Genomic DNA, 17,452 nt, shown 5'->3' on the forward strand with positions numbered 1-17,452 from the left:
AGTGGGCAGATTGTGAAGTTGAACACTGATTTGATGCCAGCACAACCATTTTCATTCTCAACGCTGGAGCTAATGCCCTATCTTAACCTCGCGCAGTTGATCATGCGTTCAGTGGCAGCTAGGACGCCCACCCACCAGAGATATTTAATGGGATCGGCAACCACTCTTTTGTTAGTTGTTGATTAATTTCTACTTGCTCTGTGTCATGTATTCAAGCAGCATTGTAACCCATGTACAATCTGACCTAAGTTGTACACTGTGAGAACAATGACCACTAGGTGGTGAACTTGTGGGAGACACTCCTAACCTGGACCTTCAGATATAAAAGGGGAAGCTCCACCCACTTCCATCACTTGAGTGCTATGGAATAAAGGATAGGTCACAGACTGACCTTCTCTCAAGCATGGGCCTCGTGCGCATTTATACTGTATAGTAAGGACATATCAATGGCGACGAGAAACTGGGATTTAAACCACGCGAGCATGGCCACTAGCAGAACAGACGAGAGGTACTGTGTTAAGGAATGGTTGGGACAGAGATTCAACATTGTTAAAGCAGCACACAGTTCTCCAGGCAGACAAGGGCAGTCGGGCATGCCCCAACATGTAGTCGAACCCAGAGGGGGAGTTCGATAGAGAAAATGGCAAGATGAACAGCGATTCGCGCCACTGCAAGGGACAATGCGGTCAGTAATGGGGCCATCAACATCTGTTAATGGCACACTCAAAGAGAATAACGGGCAGTCAGGGACAATTGACTGGCAATAGACCTTTTGTTTCAAACACCAACTCATGTTGGAGGCGTGGAGGCACACACTCAGCCAGAGTTTGCAGAGATGAGAAAAATACCTGCAGAAATTGCAGAAATGAACATTGAGGGAAATCGCTGGAAGCTGAAGTTCAGCGAGTTCATGTGGAGCACGTATACAGTTCATACACCAGGACGCCACCGATAATGATGAAAGTGCTCCTCAATGGCATCCCAGTATCAATGGAGCTAGACACAAGGGTCAGCCAGTCCCTGATGGGTATCAAACAGTTCGAAAAGTTGTGGGTGTCCAAGGCCAGGAGGCCAAAATTATCGCCGATTGACGCACAGCTACGGACATACACAAAGCAGATCATTCCGGTGCTAGGCAGCGCCACGGTAGTCGTGACCCACAAAGATTCGGAGAACAGGTTGCCACTCTGGATTGTCCTGGGGGATGGTCCCACACTACTGAGGAGGAGTAGGCTTGCTGTCATGAACTGGAAATGGGGCGATGTCAATGCAATTTCCTCTGTGGAGTGAGTATCATGCTCACAGATCCTGGACAAATTTGACTCATTATTTCAACCCGGCATTGGCACTTTCATGGGGGTCAAGATAGTGATTCACATAAACCCGGATGCCAGGCCAGTACACCACAAAGCCAGAGCGGTGCCGTACGTGATACGGGAAAAGATAGAAGGCAAATTGGACCGCCTGCTGAGGGAAGGCATCATCTCGCCAGTCGAATTCAGTGACTGGGCGAGCCCGATTGTGCCAGTGCTCAAGGCGGATGGGTCAGTCAGGATATGTGGCGCTTACAAGGCCACCATCAATCGGGTGTCACTCCAAGACCAGTACCCGCTACCGAGAGCGGAGGACCTCTTTGCGACGCTATCCGGTGGCAAGCTTTTTTCAAAATTGGACTGACCTCAGCTTACATGACCCAGGAGCTGGCGAGTGAGTCGAAGAAGCTGACCACCATCACGACACACAAGGGGTTGTTTGAGTACAACAGATGTCCGTTCGGGATTCGCTCGGCCGCCGCGATCTTCCAACGAAATATGGAAAGCCTCTTCAAGTCGATTCCAGGGTTGGTGGTTTTTCAGGACGACATCCTCATCACGGGTTACGATACTGAAGAACACCTCCACAACCTGGAGGAGGTGCTACGCAGACTGGACCGGGTAGGGCTGTGACTGAAAAAGGCGAAGTGCGTCTTCCTAGCTCCAGAGGTAGAATTCCTGGGAATGAGGGTAGCAGCAGACGGGATCAGCCCTACTGCGTCCAAGACGGAAGCGATCCAGAGAGCACCCAGACCCTGTAACACGACGGAGCTGCGTTCATTCCTGGGGCTCCTGAACTATTTTGATAACTTTCTTCCCAAATTGAGCACGCTGCTAGAGCCGCTACACGTGCTCCTATGCAAAGGTCGTGAATGGGTCTGGGGGGACAGCCAGGAAAGGGCTTTTATTAGAGCATGCAATTTGTTATGTTCCATCAATCTGTTAACGCTATATGACCCATGTAAGAAACTTGTTTTAACGTGCGATGCGTCGTCCTATGGTGTCGGGTGTGTGTTGCAGCATGTCAATGCCAAGGGTCAGTTACAGCCGGTAGCTTATGCCTCCAGAAGTCTGTCCCAGGCAGAAAGGGGCTACGGGATGGTAGAAAAGGAGGCGCTCGCATGTGTATATGCGGTAAAGAAAATGCACCAGTACCTGTTTGGCAGGAAATTTGAGCTGGAGACAGATCACAAACCTCTAACGTCCCTTTTGGCCGACAACAAGGCCATAAATGCAAACGCATCGGCCCGCATACAGAGGTGGGCACTCACGTTAGCCGCCTATGACTACACTATTCGGCACAGACCAGGCACCGAAAACTGCGCCAATGCACTCAGCAGGCTCCCACTAGCCACCACTGAGGGGGCTGCCGAGCCTGCTGCTAAGATGGTCATGGCTGTTGAAGCTTTCGGAAGCGAAGGCTCACCCATGACAGCCCGTCAGATTAAAGTCTAGACAAATAGAGACCCGCTATTGTCTCTAGTCAAGAAATGTGTCCTGAATGGGGACTGGGCAGCCACGTACAGGGCATGCCCTGAGGAATTTAAACCATTTCACAGGCGCAGGGATGAACTCTCGATTCAGGTCGATTGCCTACTGTAGGGAAACCGCATAGTCATACCCCAGATGGGCAGAGAGGTGTTCATCAGAGAACTCCACAAGGAGCACCCGGGCATTGTCACGATGAAGGCAATTGCCAGATCACACGTTTGGTGGCCAGGGATAGACGCAGATCTGGAACTTTGTGTTCGCAGGTGCAACACGTGTGCCCAGCTGGGCAATGCGCCCAGGGAAGCGCCCCCTTAGCTCCTGGCCATGACCCGCCAAGCCTTGGTCACGCATCCATGTGGACTACGCAGGTCCTTTCATGGGAAAAATGTTTTTGGTTGTAGTAGACGCCTACTCCAAATGGATTGAGTGTGACATTTTAAATTCAAGCACATCCTCTGCCACGGTAGAAAGTCTACGCTTCGCCGCCCACGGTCTACCGGACATCTTGGTCAGCGACAATGGCCCATGCTTCACAAGCATTGAATTTCAGGACTTCATGACAGGCAATGGAATTAACCATGTCAGAACGGCACCGTTCAAGCCGGCCTCAAACGGCCAGGCAGAACGAGCAGTGCAGATAATCAAACAGGGGATGCTCAGAATCCAAGGGGGTTCCCTACAATGCCGCTTATCACGCCTCCTGTTGGCCTACAGATCCCGACCACACTCGCTCACAGGGGTTCCACCCGCAGAGCTGCTCATGAAAAGGATGCTCAAAACCCAGTTATCTCTTATACACCCCACCATGAAAGAAATTGGCGAGAGCAGGCGCCAGTCACAATATGACTACCATGACAGGAATGCGAGGGCGCGATGTATTGATGTAAATGACCCTGTTTTTGTCCTCAACTACGCTGCAGGGCCCAAATGGCTCACAGGCACTGTGGTTGCCAAAGAGGGAAATAAGATTCTGGTAGTTAAACTTACCAATGGACAAATCTGTCGCAAACATGTGGATCAAACAAAAAGGAGGTTCAGCAACCCCATAGAAGAAGCAGAGGAAGAACACGAGATAGAGTTCACTCCTCCACAGGTGACCGAACACAGAAACCAAAGGGAGGAGAGCCCAGTTACTTTGGGCAGTCTGGACAGGCCTGAGGCACCGCAAACAGCAGACACTCAAGCCAGCGCCCAACAACCGGAGCCCCAACTCAGGCGCTCTACAAGAGAGCTTAAACCACCAGAGAGACTCAACCTGTGATCCCAATAAGACTTTGCGGGGGGAGGTGATATCATGTATTCAACCAGCATTGTAACCCGTGTATAATCTGACCTAAGTTGTACACTGTGAGAACAATGACCACAAGGTGGTGAACTTGTGGGAGACATTCCTAACCTGGACCTTCAGATATAAAAGGGGAAGCTCCACCCACTTCCATCACTTGAGTGCGATGGAATAAAGGACAGGTCACAGACTGACCTTCTCTCAAGCATGGGCCTCGTGTGCATTTATACTGTATAGTAAGGACGTATCACTCTGTGTAAGTTTGTGTAAGTGTTTGGACCTTTGCAGAGTTGTTTAAAGTTGGTGAGGTGACAAGGAGTGGTGCTGCTAGTGGAGAAGGCCTAGGTTCTGACTTCAAGAGTACTGGTCAGAGCATGTGCTCCCAATCATGGGTGTTGTAGTTGTCATCCCCCCTCGGCCTGCAGCATGACAGGGAGATGGAGCAGTGGCAGCAAAGAAGAGGACAAGCTGCTCGCAGAGGGAGCAGGACGAGGGGGAGAAGGGCTCTCAGCAGGAGGCTTTCGAGAGCAATTCCCTTTCCTCAGCCTGGGCCAGGAGCAATGTGTCAGGTGTCTGCGCTTTACAAAGGAGATGCTCACGTCTTGCAACCAGATCTGCAGCCTCACACCAGGGCAAGGGCCAATGGCTGTGGAGGTGACCATGGCCCTGAATTTCCTCACGTCAGAAACATTCCAGGCTTGAGTAGGCGACATCGATAACATTTCCCAGTTCCTCATCCACTGCTGCATAAGAGAGTTGACAAATGCTCTTTATGCCAGGAGAGGGGCATTCATTGTTTTCTCTCTGACCAGAGAGAAGCAGATGTAGCATGCTCGTGGCTTTGCCAGGATAACAGACATCCCCATGGTGCATTGTTTGCATATACGTGACTTTACGGGCACCACATCTAAATGCTGAGAGGTACTGCAACCGCAAAGGTTACCACTTGCTGAATATACAGTTGGTGGGCGACAATGTTCAGCACATCACAACGGTAAATGCCCGGTATCCTGGCAGCAGTCATGATGCTTTTATTTTGCTCCAGTCCGCTGTTCCATCAGTCTTTGAGCCACCGTGACAAAGCAGAGGGCGCTGACTAGACGACAAGCGCTGACCACTTGGCTCATGACTCCACGCAACCCACGCAAACATGGGCAACATGCATATAATAAAAACCTTGCTGCTACATGGAATCTAATAGAGTCGACCATTGGCTTCCTTAAACAATGCTTCTACTGCCTGGACCGCTTTGAAGGAGTCCAGCAGTACTCACCAGAGCACTTTTCAAGATTTGCTTCATGCCCCACAACCTCGCCATCATGAGGGCACGGCCCTTGCCTCCAGACATATAGTGACCAGCTGAGGAGGAGGAAGAGGAAGAAGTGGAAAGGAGGAAGTGGAAGGGAGGAGGCTACCCAAACAGTCCCTGTCAGCCCTGGCTGTCGGTGATTGACTCATCTAACTACGATACCAGTGAACGCAACCTCAATTCCCCATTCAACAGTAGTCTCACACCTTATCTTTCCTATGTTCCTGACCATCACAATGTCCTCTTGGCCACGATACTGAAATAAAAGCTACCACAAAAGACACATTCCAATCTAACTTTATAAATCAATCCATTTAATTTTACATAAAAAATGTCAACTAATCACCCTTGTGCATTCCCTTAGTGCCTGTCTTCCATGTGCCTTTGCTTGTCCTAGTGCTCCTACGCAGTGCTATCCCAGTGGCTGCAGCATAGCTGGTGAAAGGCTGCTAACTTTCAGTGGCCTTGCAGATGGCCTTGCAGGATGACTTGAGCAGCTCTGGGCCTAGAAGGCCCATATGCGGACTGCACCATGGGCGGCAGTAGTCTGGGCTGATAACTGGTAACAGCAAGAGCACTGGCAGAGTGGCAGTGAGAGAGGACAACAGGTTCATGCTCCATGGAGCCATTGCCACTTCCCTGGGCCAGCGTCTCAGCAATCCTAGTAATTTGTTGGAGGACAGATTGCTGGACTGCTGTGACACCCTGTAAGCCCCTTTACACACTGGTTAAAGCAGCCACAGTGACAGCTATCTGAGCTTGCATGGCAGCAAACAGAGCCTGCATGAGAGCTGTCTGAGCTTGCATGAAGATGTCTGAGCTTCAGATGATGGGTGGCTTCTGCAATGGAAGCTGAGACACGGCCATCAGTTGTTGCACAAGTACACTAATGGAGTTGCCCATCACTTCCACGCTGGAAAGGATGGGCTCCAAGCTTTGCGGAAAGCCCTGTGCAAGGTTGGTGCTAGACTCCTCCATGCTCCTTGACCTTGCACTCAGACATCCTGGCAGGCCAGCCAATGCACCAAACATTTTAATGTGCATACCCATCAGCCTTCTTCTGTAGCCCGCCCTATCAAAGTCCTCATCTAAGTTTTGTGCAGCAGAATCCATCATCTGGGGAGAAGGCACCTGTGCTACCCTTTCCCCCTGCCCTGGTATGCAGGCCACTCATGCCCGGAGTCTCACCACGTGCAGATCCTGCCTTTAACCTATCCCCTAAACTATGAGAAGTGTCAGTATCTGAGCTGGTAGCTGTGAATGTGAAATTGAGTGGCGGTGCTGTGTCTTCAGCTTCAGTGCCTAGGTGCTCTTGTATTTCATGCTCTTCCACCAGTGCCTGGCCAGGTGTCAGTTCTTGGCTAGCTGAAAGGAGAAAGGAACAAGGGTAAGATTGTGGTGAGGGGTAGGGGGAAACAAGAGGTGCATGCTTACATCATGCGCAGCTTGTAAATCAGAAAAGATTGTGGGATGAGGGGCAAGTGGGATTTGAGAAGGGGGATTACATATGAGGATATTGACATCCTGTATTCTTTCAGCCCCTCCCAATAATGGCCAGCACCATCTCATCCATCAGGGTCAGATTATGTAGGCAGGGCTGTTCCCCCGCTGATTTGGGCCTGCTGGCATTGGTTGTGTGCCACTTTGCCCTGTTAGAGAAAGGGAAGTGTGTCAGTGAGTGTGGTGCAATGTGTCATGATTGAATAGCTGACAATATAATTATCAATTACAATCTAAACCTAATGGCAACTTTAAAATGATCATGACAGTCAGATTAGGCCTCCATTAGACATCCAATATCAGCAACTTCAGGGCAACAGAATGATGAAACAACTCTATTGGCCCACCACAAAAGCATGTGAATGTACTCTGAAAATATATGTATTTCTTCTTATTCAATGCCAAAACTAAACTTGTTTTTATTACTATTTCTGTTAAATCATTTTAATATTGAGATAGAAATATTCAAATATATAATATAATAATTAATTACACTAATAAGGAAAAGCATACTGACTTAACTCCCTTGTCCAATTGTTTCCGCTGCCTGATTCTACATCTCAAAGAAATTAAAATTTGTCCTGTATTTTCTGCAGTTCTGTTCTATATGGTACTTATTTATATTTTACACACATTTAAAGAAACATTTACACTGCAACTTCAAGTCTGAGACTGATAACTGCAGTTTGAGTTTCATCTAATCAGCACCCAGTCCATACTACCTGGTGAAACTCGAATTCAGTTGCCGAGGAGACAGCTACATGGATGTGTGCTCATATATATGGGTAGAGCTCCTGTCCCAACTGTTACATTTTAAACATTTAGACAGTGTAGGCAGCATTGCATAAACATTTAAATTAATGGCAAGTACCTTTAGAATTAGACACCCTTTTCATCCTAGTTTGACACTGCACTGGATTTATACTCCACATGGTGTCAAACGGAAGTGGTGTGAGGCTTACTCTCAAAAGGAATCTTACTCCGTTTCACTCCAGATCAAGCAGTGGATTTAGTGGAATCTGCTTTGCACCAATGCTAAAGTTGTAGTATGAATGCACCCCAAGACCAAATTCAATCAGGACATGTTAATAATACATGTATAAAACTGGAACATTGAATGTGGTGATATCTAAAAAATTATATATTCATATAAAACTTTGATGTGTGCATAAATAATCATGCAGTCAAATATACATTCTCAAAATTGTATGCAGATCAAATACATACAGAAGGCAAAACTAGCCTTTGTAAACATGGTTAAATGAGTTTGCTCACACAAAAATTACATTTGTTCATTATCCTTCAGAGAAATCGAAATCGCATTGAAAATTTAGTAAAAAGTGCCGTTTTTGAGAAACTCAGGTGAAAATGGGGTAGAAATTGATAAACATTATGCCCATTTTTCAGGGATTAAATGGATGCAAAGCATATCAATTTAGCAGTGGGACAGCCTGTGCCCAATCTGCCCAGTCACTGGCCCCACTGCTAAACTCATGGGACCCTTTATATAGGTGTTCTTTAACCCGCTCCAATCCACCCCCTCCCGGGACTTACCTGAGGGTTGCCGAGAACATGCAGAAATCAAGCACAGGCAGCGAAAAGAGCATGTGGAAAACCTGTCCCACCCACCCTTTCCCTCAACGGCTATCTGTCCCACCTGTGACAGGGAATGTGGTTCTCGTATTGGACTGTTCAGCCACCTAAGGACTCATTTTTAGAGTGGAAGCAAGTCCTCCTCGATTCCGAGGGACTGCCTATGATGATGACCTGAGGGTCGCCAATGATGAGGCAGACGGTCTCTCCACCGGGCGAACAATTTCCGAAGACATGCCGAGTATGCTGTGAGGCCCAAGGATCAACTTCCATTGATTTGTTTGGCCGTCCACTAGTCGTGCAACACCGAGTTTGGGCCTAAAATCTGGTCCAGACTACGATCTATCCCCAATATGCCTATTTGGAAAAGAAAAATGGCAAGATTCAGCATCTTTGTGCAAATCGATTATTTGAGGTTCAGGTATAAGTATGGGATGAATAAAGCCAGATAAATTCAACACATTGGGCTGGTCAGGGATGTTAGATTTTTATTTAGTAAATGTGATACAACATGTTATTATTTTCAACAATTCAAACTGTGTATATATGCTAGGTAACATTCCATACTTCGAAACCTTTGCTCATTTTTTATTCTGATACTACCATATGACATTTCTGAATCTGTTGACTTTATATTTCCAAATTTTGACAGGAATAGAAATTAATCATGAGACTGACTTGTTCATATTGACAAATGAAAGCCGTAACACTGACAAGATAACAAAATGAAAACATACATTTCTCAATGAATGTTAATTTAGGATCAGAAAGGTCCAGGATGAAGAAGAACACACTGGTGATAATGACGTTAAAGATTTTAGTCTGTGTTACCATGGAAAACAAATGTCATGCTCTTTGTATTTAAAATTACATCTACTTTGTATAAGTAAAGCTATGTATTGCACAACTGTGTCAAATTCTTCATAATTTTAACCACCCGAGGACCTCTCTATTACTTCAGAAACCAAAGCAAAATCCCCCCAAAAATTCTGTTTTTGTCAATTTATTTGACTGGATTAAGAAATGTTTTGAGGTTCTGTTATCTATGAAATAACTGAAAACATTTGCAGAAGATCAAATTTGCTGGTTATACAATAGATCAAGATATTTGTGTATTTTGAAAGCTGCCCAATAAATTCAGTACTCAAAAGAGTTAAAAGGACAAAGGACTAGCACCGAAATGGAATACTTATCAATTTGAAAGAAAGTAAATTGCAATTCAGTCGACCTTTCTATGAAATGATGAATGAAAATTTTGTTCCAATGCATACTCTGAAAAATGAACATCGACAGCTTCACAGTGGTCCTCAATCCATTTAGGAAGACCTGAAAGTTTCTTAATGTACAGAGAAAAATTCAGTGCCAAGTGCACCAAACATCAACATAACAGAGTTTTCAAAAATCAAATATTTTTAATAACCATTAAATCACTAAACGAGTAGTAATATTTTAAGATATAATTAACATTAAAAATGCTAATAAGAGTGAGCATATGCCAATAATATGGTAATAAACTCAATGCAATCAGAGTATTTTGGTTTATATATCTGTGTTAAGGCAAAATAGATATTAAACTATACAGTTTTTTCTTAGTACACATACCAACCAAATTGTAAAATACTGTTGAAAGAATACATACTGAAACTACCAAATGAATGTTTGAGACATGATGATCTTTCTACTCCCAAAAAATGGAGTTCAAGTAACACAACATAACAGAATAGAATCATAGAAATGTGGACACAATTACAAAAATAGAATGAAGAGATTTTATTAAGGGTGATCAGACAGTGGAAATAATATGGGCTAGAAATTCACAGTCTTACGGCTGGCCGTTAAGGCCCGGTTCGAGAACAAATAGTGGCCGCCACAGTTCCTACTGACTGCTGGTGGGCCCCACGGCGGTTGCCATTTTCGGCTGGGTGGAAGTGCTGCCGGTGTCTATGCTTGCTATCATTATGGAGGTTATGCCACTCATGGCGTCAGTGAATGTGCAATGCTCACTTGACGCCCGATCTGCCATTTTAGATTATCAACCTGCACTAATGGTAACCAGCTGACCAAGCCTTGACACGCAGAAAGGAGGCTCCAACAGCGTTATTTAAAGGGGTCATCAGCAACAACTTGCAGCCGATATGTTTCTTCAGCTTAACTGGCTCTGTGGAACTTTCTGCAACTCTAGCAGCTTTATAAACGTTTTCACCGTCCCAAGGTGACACGGAAGGTTGCGGAAAGTGGAGAACATCTTTATTCTTATTTAAAAGCTTCTGCTCACACCACTTGCTCGCAGCCATGGGGGCGCTACTGGCAGTCCCCCTCGCGCTTGAGTATATTCAGGAGAGGGAGTGGAGGCAGCGAGGAAGAGGAGAAGATGCGCACAGAGGGAAGAGGAGGAGGGCCAGGAGAGATCTCAACAGGAGGTCCTACCCACCTAGGGTCTTCCAAGAGCACTTCCCATATCCACTTAAGTGAGGAGCAGTTGTATTAGGAGGCTTCGCTTCAGTAAGGAGCTGGTCACAGAACTTTGCCACCTCCTGCAACCAGACCTGCAGCTTCAGAGCAGGGCAACCACGGCTTCCTCAGTGGCCCTTAAGGTCACAATGGCCCTCAATTTATGCACATGCTGATCCTTCTAGACTGCAGCAGGAGACATAGCTAACATCTTCCAGTTCGCCATCCATCGCTGCATTCACGAGGTCACTGAGGTTCTCTACACAAGGAGAAAGGACTATGTTTTCTTCTCTCTGAGCAGAGAGAAGCAGGAGGATCACGTATGTGGCTTTGCCAGGATAGCGGGCTTCCCCTTGGTGGGCCAGTTGAGAAGCAGATTTAGCCCTGAAATCAGCACTATAATCATGTAAATAAGCACTCAGCATGAATTTTGCATGCTTCCTAGACCACTTTGATCCAGCCGCATTAAATAGCCGCCGCTGATGCCAGCTGTTTTCGGACTATTTCCAATTTCTAGGCAACAGGGTAGAATTAAGAAACAGCAAAGGATGAAAGACTTTGGTAGGGGTTGTCTACAAACCCTTGACAATAGTGATATAGTGGAGGGATGTATAAATACAGAGATCAGAGAAGCATGCAACAAAAATAATGGGAGATTTTCATTTGCACAGACTGGGAGAAGCAGAATATACTTCAATGCAAGGAGTATAGCAAATAAAGCAGATGAGCTGAAAGCGCAGATAGACACTTGGGAGTAATAGAAAAGCAAATTATAATTTCAATGGAGAAACATTTCAAAGTGCTGCAGTACAGAGAGATGTGAGGGTCCTTGTGCACGAAACACAAAAAGTTAGCATGCAGGTACAGCAAGTAATCAGGAAGGCAAATGGAATTTATTACAAGGGAGATAGAGTATAAAAGCAGAGAAGTCCTGCTACAACTGTACAGGGTATTGGTGAGGCCACACCTTGAGTACTGCGTACAGTTTTGGTCTCCGTATTTAAGGAAGGATATACTTGCATTGGAGACTGTTCAGAGAGTGTTCACTAGGTTGATTCCGGAGATGAGGGGGTTGACTTTTGAAGATAGTTTGAGTAAGTTGGGCCTATACTCATTGGAGTTCAGAAGAATGAGAGGTGATCTTATTGAAACTTATAAGATAATGTGAGGTCTCGACAAGGTAGATGCAGAGAGGATATTTCCAGGTTGTAAATCTATGGAACTGTCTGCCCCAGAGAGTTGTGGAGGCTGGGTCATTGAATATATTTAAGGAGGAGATAGACAGACTTTTGAGTGATAAGGGAGTAAAGGGTTATGGGGAGCAGGCAGGGAAGTGGAGCTGAGTCCATGATCAGATCGTCATGATCTTATTGAATGGCGGAGCAGGCTCGAGGGGCCAAATGGCCTACTCCTGCTTCTATTTCTTATGTTCTTATGATATTATTGCTATTACAGAGACATGGCTAAAAGAGGGGCAGGTATAGCAGTTCAAAATTCCTGGTTACAGGTTCTTCAGGCAGGATAGAGAGGGGGGTAAAAAGGGAGGGGGGGTCGCGGTATTGATTATAGAAACTATTATAGCTGTGAGGAGGGATGATATGTTAGAGGGATCATCAAATAAGGCCACATGGGTCGAACTGAAAAACAAAAAAGGGGCAATCACACTGCTGGGAGTGTACTATAGACCCCCAAACCTAAATTTTGATGTGAGTGGCGAAGGAACGGCTTTTGCCATTCACATTGCGTACATTTGTCCACCAACTTTTAGCAGGCTTATCAGCGGAGACTTCCAGTTGTCCAGCATCTGTTTGAATTCCGCGCCCTCTACAGGGGATCTGTGGCATCTGTGAGCAGCTGAAGCAGCACGGAGACTTCTCAACCAATCAGATTAAAGAATACTTACAGAGCCCTCTGACAGCACAACAGGAATTCAAAAACAGAAACTATAAATTACATTTTAATCATTGTACAGGAATTGAAATAAAGATTGGGACATACACATGGGATTAAGGGCGAAACATTAAATAGAAAACCAGAAAAACTTAAAAAATATATTTACATTTTTATTCTTTTTAAAATCTGCAACATTTTCTTCTGAGGGAATGAGACTCCACATTTGTCAAATTAAATTCTCAATGCCAGAAAGTTGTTCAGCAGTATATATCACTTATTACTCTGTTAAAAACTCAGTTACTCTACAAGCTCTAACTTTTCCATCTATCTTTAGTGAGAGAATAGTGGGCAATTAGTGAAAGCTCACACCTTTACAGTGATTTCTGTGCTGATTCCATCGGCAAAGGTTGTAACAGAGCACCCTGTGGAGGAGCAGGGTATCACTGATAGCAACTGCCAGATATCTGCGTTTAACTGCAGATGCCAGACGTTGCTGTCAGTTTTGCTCAGTAATAAAGGCGAGTGCTGACAGCCTCACTGTTACTAGTACAGCAAAATCCAGGCCAATGTATTTCTAAAAGGTAAAGGGGCATGTGGGCCCATAAGGTAATAGCAGACTTGTTAAGTGAGTCCTGTGTATCCATTTTCACAGTAGAGGAAGAGGACAAAATATCAGTGGTACAAGGGAATCTAAAATTAGGTCAATGGAAGGAACTTAATGAATTTAATCCAAGTTTAAAATAATGACAATTCAGAAAATAATGATACTTAAGATGGATAAATTTCCAGGACTTAATGTTTTCTAGCCCAGGGTATTAAAAGAAATAGGTGAAGAAACTGCAGATAAGTTAGCCATAATTTTTCAAAGCTCCCTAGATCAGGAATTGTGTCATTGGATTGAAAAATTGCAAATGTCATTCCATTATTTAAGAAGGGAGAGAGAGAGAAACTAGCAAACTGCAGACACATCGGTTTATCATTAGTTGTGAGAAAGTTACTGGAATCTATCATCAGAGACAGAATGACTGATCACTTGGGCAAATATGGGGTGATCAAAGAGAGTCACCATGAATTTGCAAAGAGTAGGTCCTATCTGACTAATTTAGTTGAATTTTTTGAGGAAGCAACTTGCATGGTGAATGGGGGAATGTCAATTAATGTTGTCTATGTGGACTTCGAAAAGCATTTCATAAGGTTCTGCACAACAGATTATTCGTAAAAATGAAAGCATGTGGGATAAGAAGTAACCTTACGACATGGGATAGTAATTGGTTGGGAGAGAGGAGACAGAGAGTAGAGATAAAGTGAACGTTCTTTGATTGGCTATATGTGACAAGTGGTGTTCCCAAGTAATCTGTATTGGGGCCTCAGCTTTTCACCATATATATTAATGACTTGGATGAAGGAATTGTCATGTATGTAACCATCATGCAACGATAACCTTCATGTAACTGTAACCTTCATGCAAATCCTGTACACTGTACTTATACCCTAGAAATGCACACCCTGACCACAGGGGGTGAACTTGTGGGAGACACTCCTCACCTGAGTTTCCAGGTGGTCCTGGGGAATAAAGGTTAAGGTCACATAGTGAATGTGTCTGCAGTACATGCCTCGTATGAGTTTGTAGTAAGGTGTAGGGACACCACATTTGGCGACGAGAAACGGGAATCACTGAACCACGAGGATGGCCACCAGTAGCACAGAGGACGTTACTGTGTGGGTGAGGACTGGGATGACTTCGTGGAGAGACGCCAGTAGAGCTTTGTCATGAAGGACTGGCTGGGAGCGACAGCAGCTGACAAGCGGAGGGCGCATCTACTGACCAGCTGCGGGACGCAGACATATGCGCTGATGAAAGACCTGCTCGCACCCCAAAAGCCAGCGGACAAGTCCTTTGAAGAGCTCAGCCAGCTGATCAGTGAGCATCTCAAGCCGGCGAGTAGCATACACATGGCCCGGCACCGGTTCGACACACACCGGCGTCGGGAGGGACAAAACATCTCGGACTTCGCTGCGGACCTGCGGCGCTTGGCCAGTCTCTGTAAGTTCACAGACGCCTGCAGGGGGGAGATGTTAAAGGATTTCTTCATTGAGGGCATTAATCATGCCTGGATTTTCAGGAAGCTCATAGAGACCAAGGACTTGACTTTAGAAGGGGCGGCGTTGATAGCTTAGACATTCATGGCAGGGGAAGAGGAGACCAAGCTAATTTACGGGTGCAGCCCTAGTCCCAACATGGCGATGGACCAGGGAGTTAACATGGTGAACGCAGCTCGGGACCCTGCAGGCAGGCAAGGGCATTTCAAAACCGTCCAGCAGCAACAGACTCTCGGGTGGGCCCGCAACAGGGACAATGGAAAGGGGATCGGCAATTCACACTATCACGAGGAACAATGCGTCCCGCGATGAGATTATTAACACCCACCATCAGAGTGCCTAGAAACAACCAAATGGGCAATCAGAGAGGAATGCCTGGTAACAATCCTTTTGTTAACAACAATCTCGGCTCATGCTGGAAGTGCGGGGGTAGACATACTGCAAAAAGCTGCAGGTTTCAACAATATACCTGTAGGATTTGTAACGTCAGTGGACACTTGGCCAGGATGTGCAAAAACGTTGTAGCGAGGCTAATCTGTGAGACAGAGGAACCAGACGAGAGGTCTGCAATGCAGGATGATGCCTGGGGAAAAGCCATGGATACTGAAGTTCAGCGGGTTCATGTGGCTGATGTCCACAGCTCATACATTAAAACGCCACTCATGATGATGAAAATTTTATTGAATGGCGCATGGAGCTGGATACGGGAGCTAGCCAGTCACTTATGAGCGCCCAACAATTTGAGAGTCTATGGCCACACAAAGCTAGCAGGCCCAAACTGGAACGCATTGACATGCAGCTACGGACGTACACCAAAGAAATCATCCCAGTGCTAGGCAGTGCAAACTTGGTGGTAACACATAATGGATCACAGAACCTGCTGCCACTCTGGATCATCCCAGGAAATGACCCCGCGCTCTTGGGGAGGAGCTGGCTAGCCGAGATGAATTGGAAATGGGGGGATGTGTACTCCATTTCATCTGTGGAGCAAAGTTCATGCTCACAGGTCCTACAAAAATTCGGGTCACTGTTTCAACCCGGTGTCGGAACATTTAAGGGCACCAAAGTAGTGATACGCATCACTCCGGACACCAGACCAGTGCACCACAAAGCCAGAGCAGTGCCGTATGTGATGCATGAGAAAATTGAAAGTGAATTGGACAGGCTGCTCAGAGAGGGCATAATCTCGGCCATTGAATTCAGCGATTGGGCAAGTCCCATCATTCCTGTCCTTAAAGCAGATGGCTCGGTCAGGATTTGTGGTGACTACAAAGCCACCATCAACCGAGTGTCGCTGCAAGACCAATACCCGCTCTCGAGAGCAGAGGACCTTTTTGCCATTCTGGCAAGTGGCAAGCTGTTCACGAAGCTGGACCTCACTTTGGCCTACATGACTCAGGAACTGGCTGAAGAATCCAAGCTTCTGACCACCATCACAACGCACAAGGGATTTATTATCCTTAGAGGACAAGACCGGGGAATTAGTAATGGGGAACATGGAGATGGCAGAAACTCTAAGCAAGTATTTTGTATCAGTTTTTATGGTAGAGGACACTAACAATATTCCAACAGTGGATAATCAATGGGCTATAGGGGCAGAGGAACTTAACATAATCACAATCACTAAGGAACTGGTACTCAGTAAGATAATGGGACTAAAGGCAGATAAATCCCCTGGACTTGATGGCTTGCATCCTAGGGTCTTAAGAGAAGTAGCAGCAGCGATTGTGGATGCATTGGTTGTAATTTACCAAAATTCCCTGGATTCTGGGGAGGTCCCAGCTGATTATAAAACTGCAAATGTAGCGCCCCTATTCAAAAAAGGAGGCAGACAAAAAGCAGGAAACTATAGACCAGTTAGCCTAACATCTGTGGTTGGGAAAATGTTGGAGTCCATTACTAAAGAAGCAGTAACAGTACATTTGGAAAAGCAAAATTTGGTCAGGCAGAGTCAGCATGGATTTATGAAAGGGAAGTCATGTTTGACAAATTTGCTGGAATTCTTTGAGGATGTAACAAACAGGGTGGATAAAGGGGAACCAGTGGATGTGGTGTATTTGAACTTCCAGAAGGCATTTGACAAGGTGCCACACAAAAGGTTACTGCACAAGATAAAAGTTCACGGGGTTGGGGTTAATATATTAGCATGGATAGAGGATTGGCTAACAAACAGAAAACAGAGAGTCAGGATAAATGGTTCATTCTCTGGTTGGCAATCAGCAATGAGTGGGGTGCCACAGGGATCAGTGCTGGGACCCTAACTATTTACAATCTATATTAACGACTTGGAAGAAGGGACTGAGTGTAACGTAGCCAAGTTTGCTGACAATACAAAGATGGGAAGAAAAGCATTGTGTGAGGCAGACATAAAAATGCTGTGAAAGGACATAGACAGGCTAAGTGAGTGGGCAAAAATTTGGCAGATGGAGTATAATGTTGGAAAGTGTGAGGTCATGCACTTTGGCAGAAAAAAATCAAAGAGCAAATTATTATTTAACTGGAGAAAGATTGCAAAAT

Source organism: Pristiophorus japonicus, chromosome 4 (assembly GCF_044704955.1).
Source record: "Pristiophorus japonicus isolate sPriJap1 chromosome 4, sPriJap1.hap1, whole genome shotgun sequence".
NCBI classification, from domain to species: Eukaryota; Metazoa; Chordata; class Chondrichthyes; family Pristiophoridae; genus Pristiophorus; species Pristiophorus japonicus.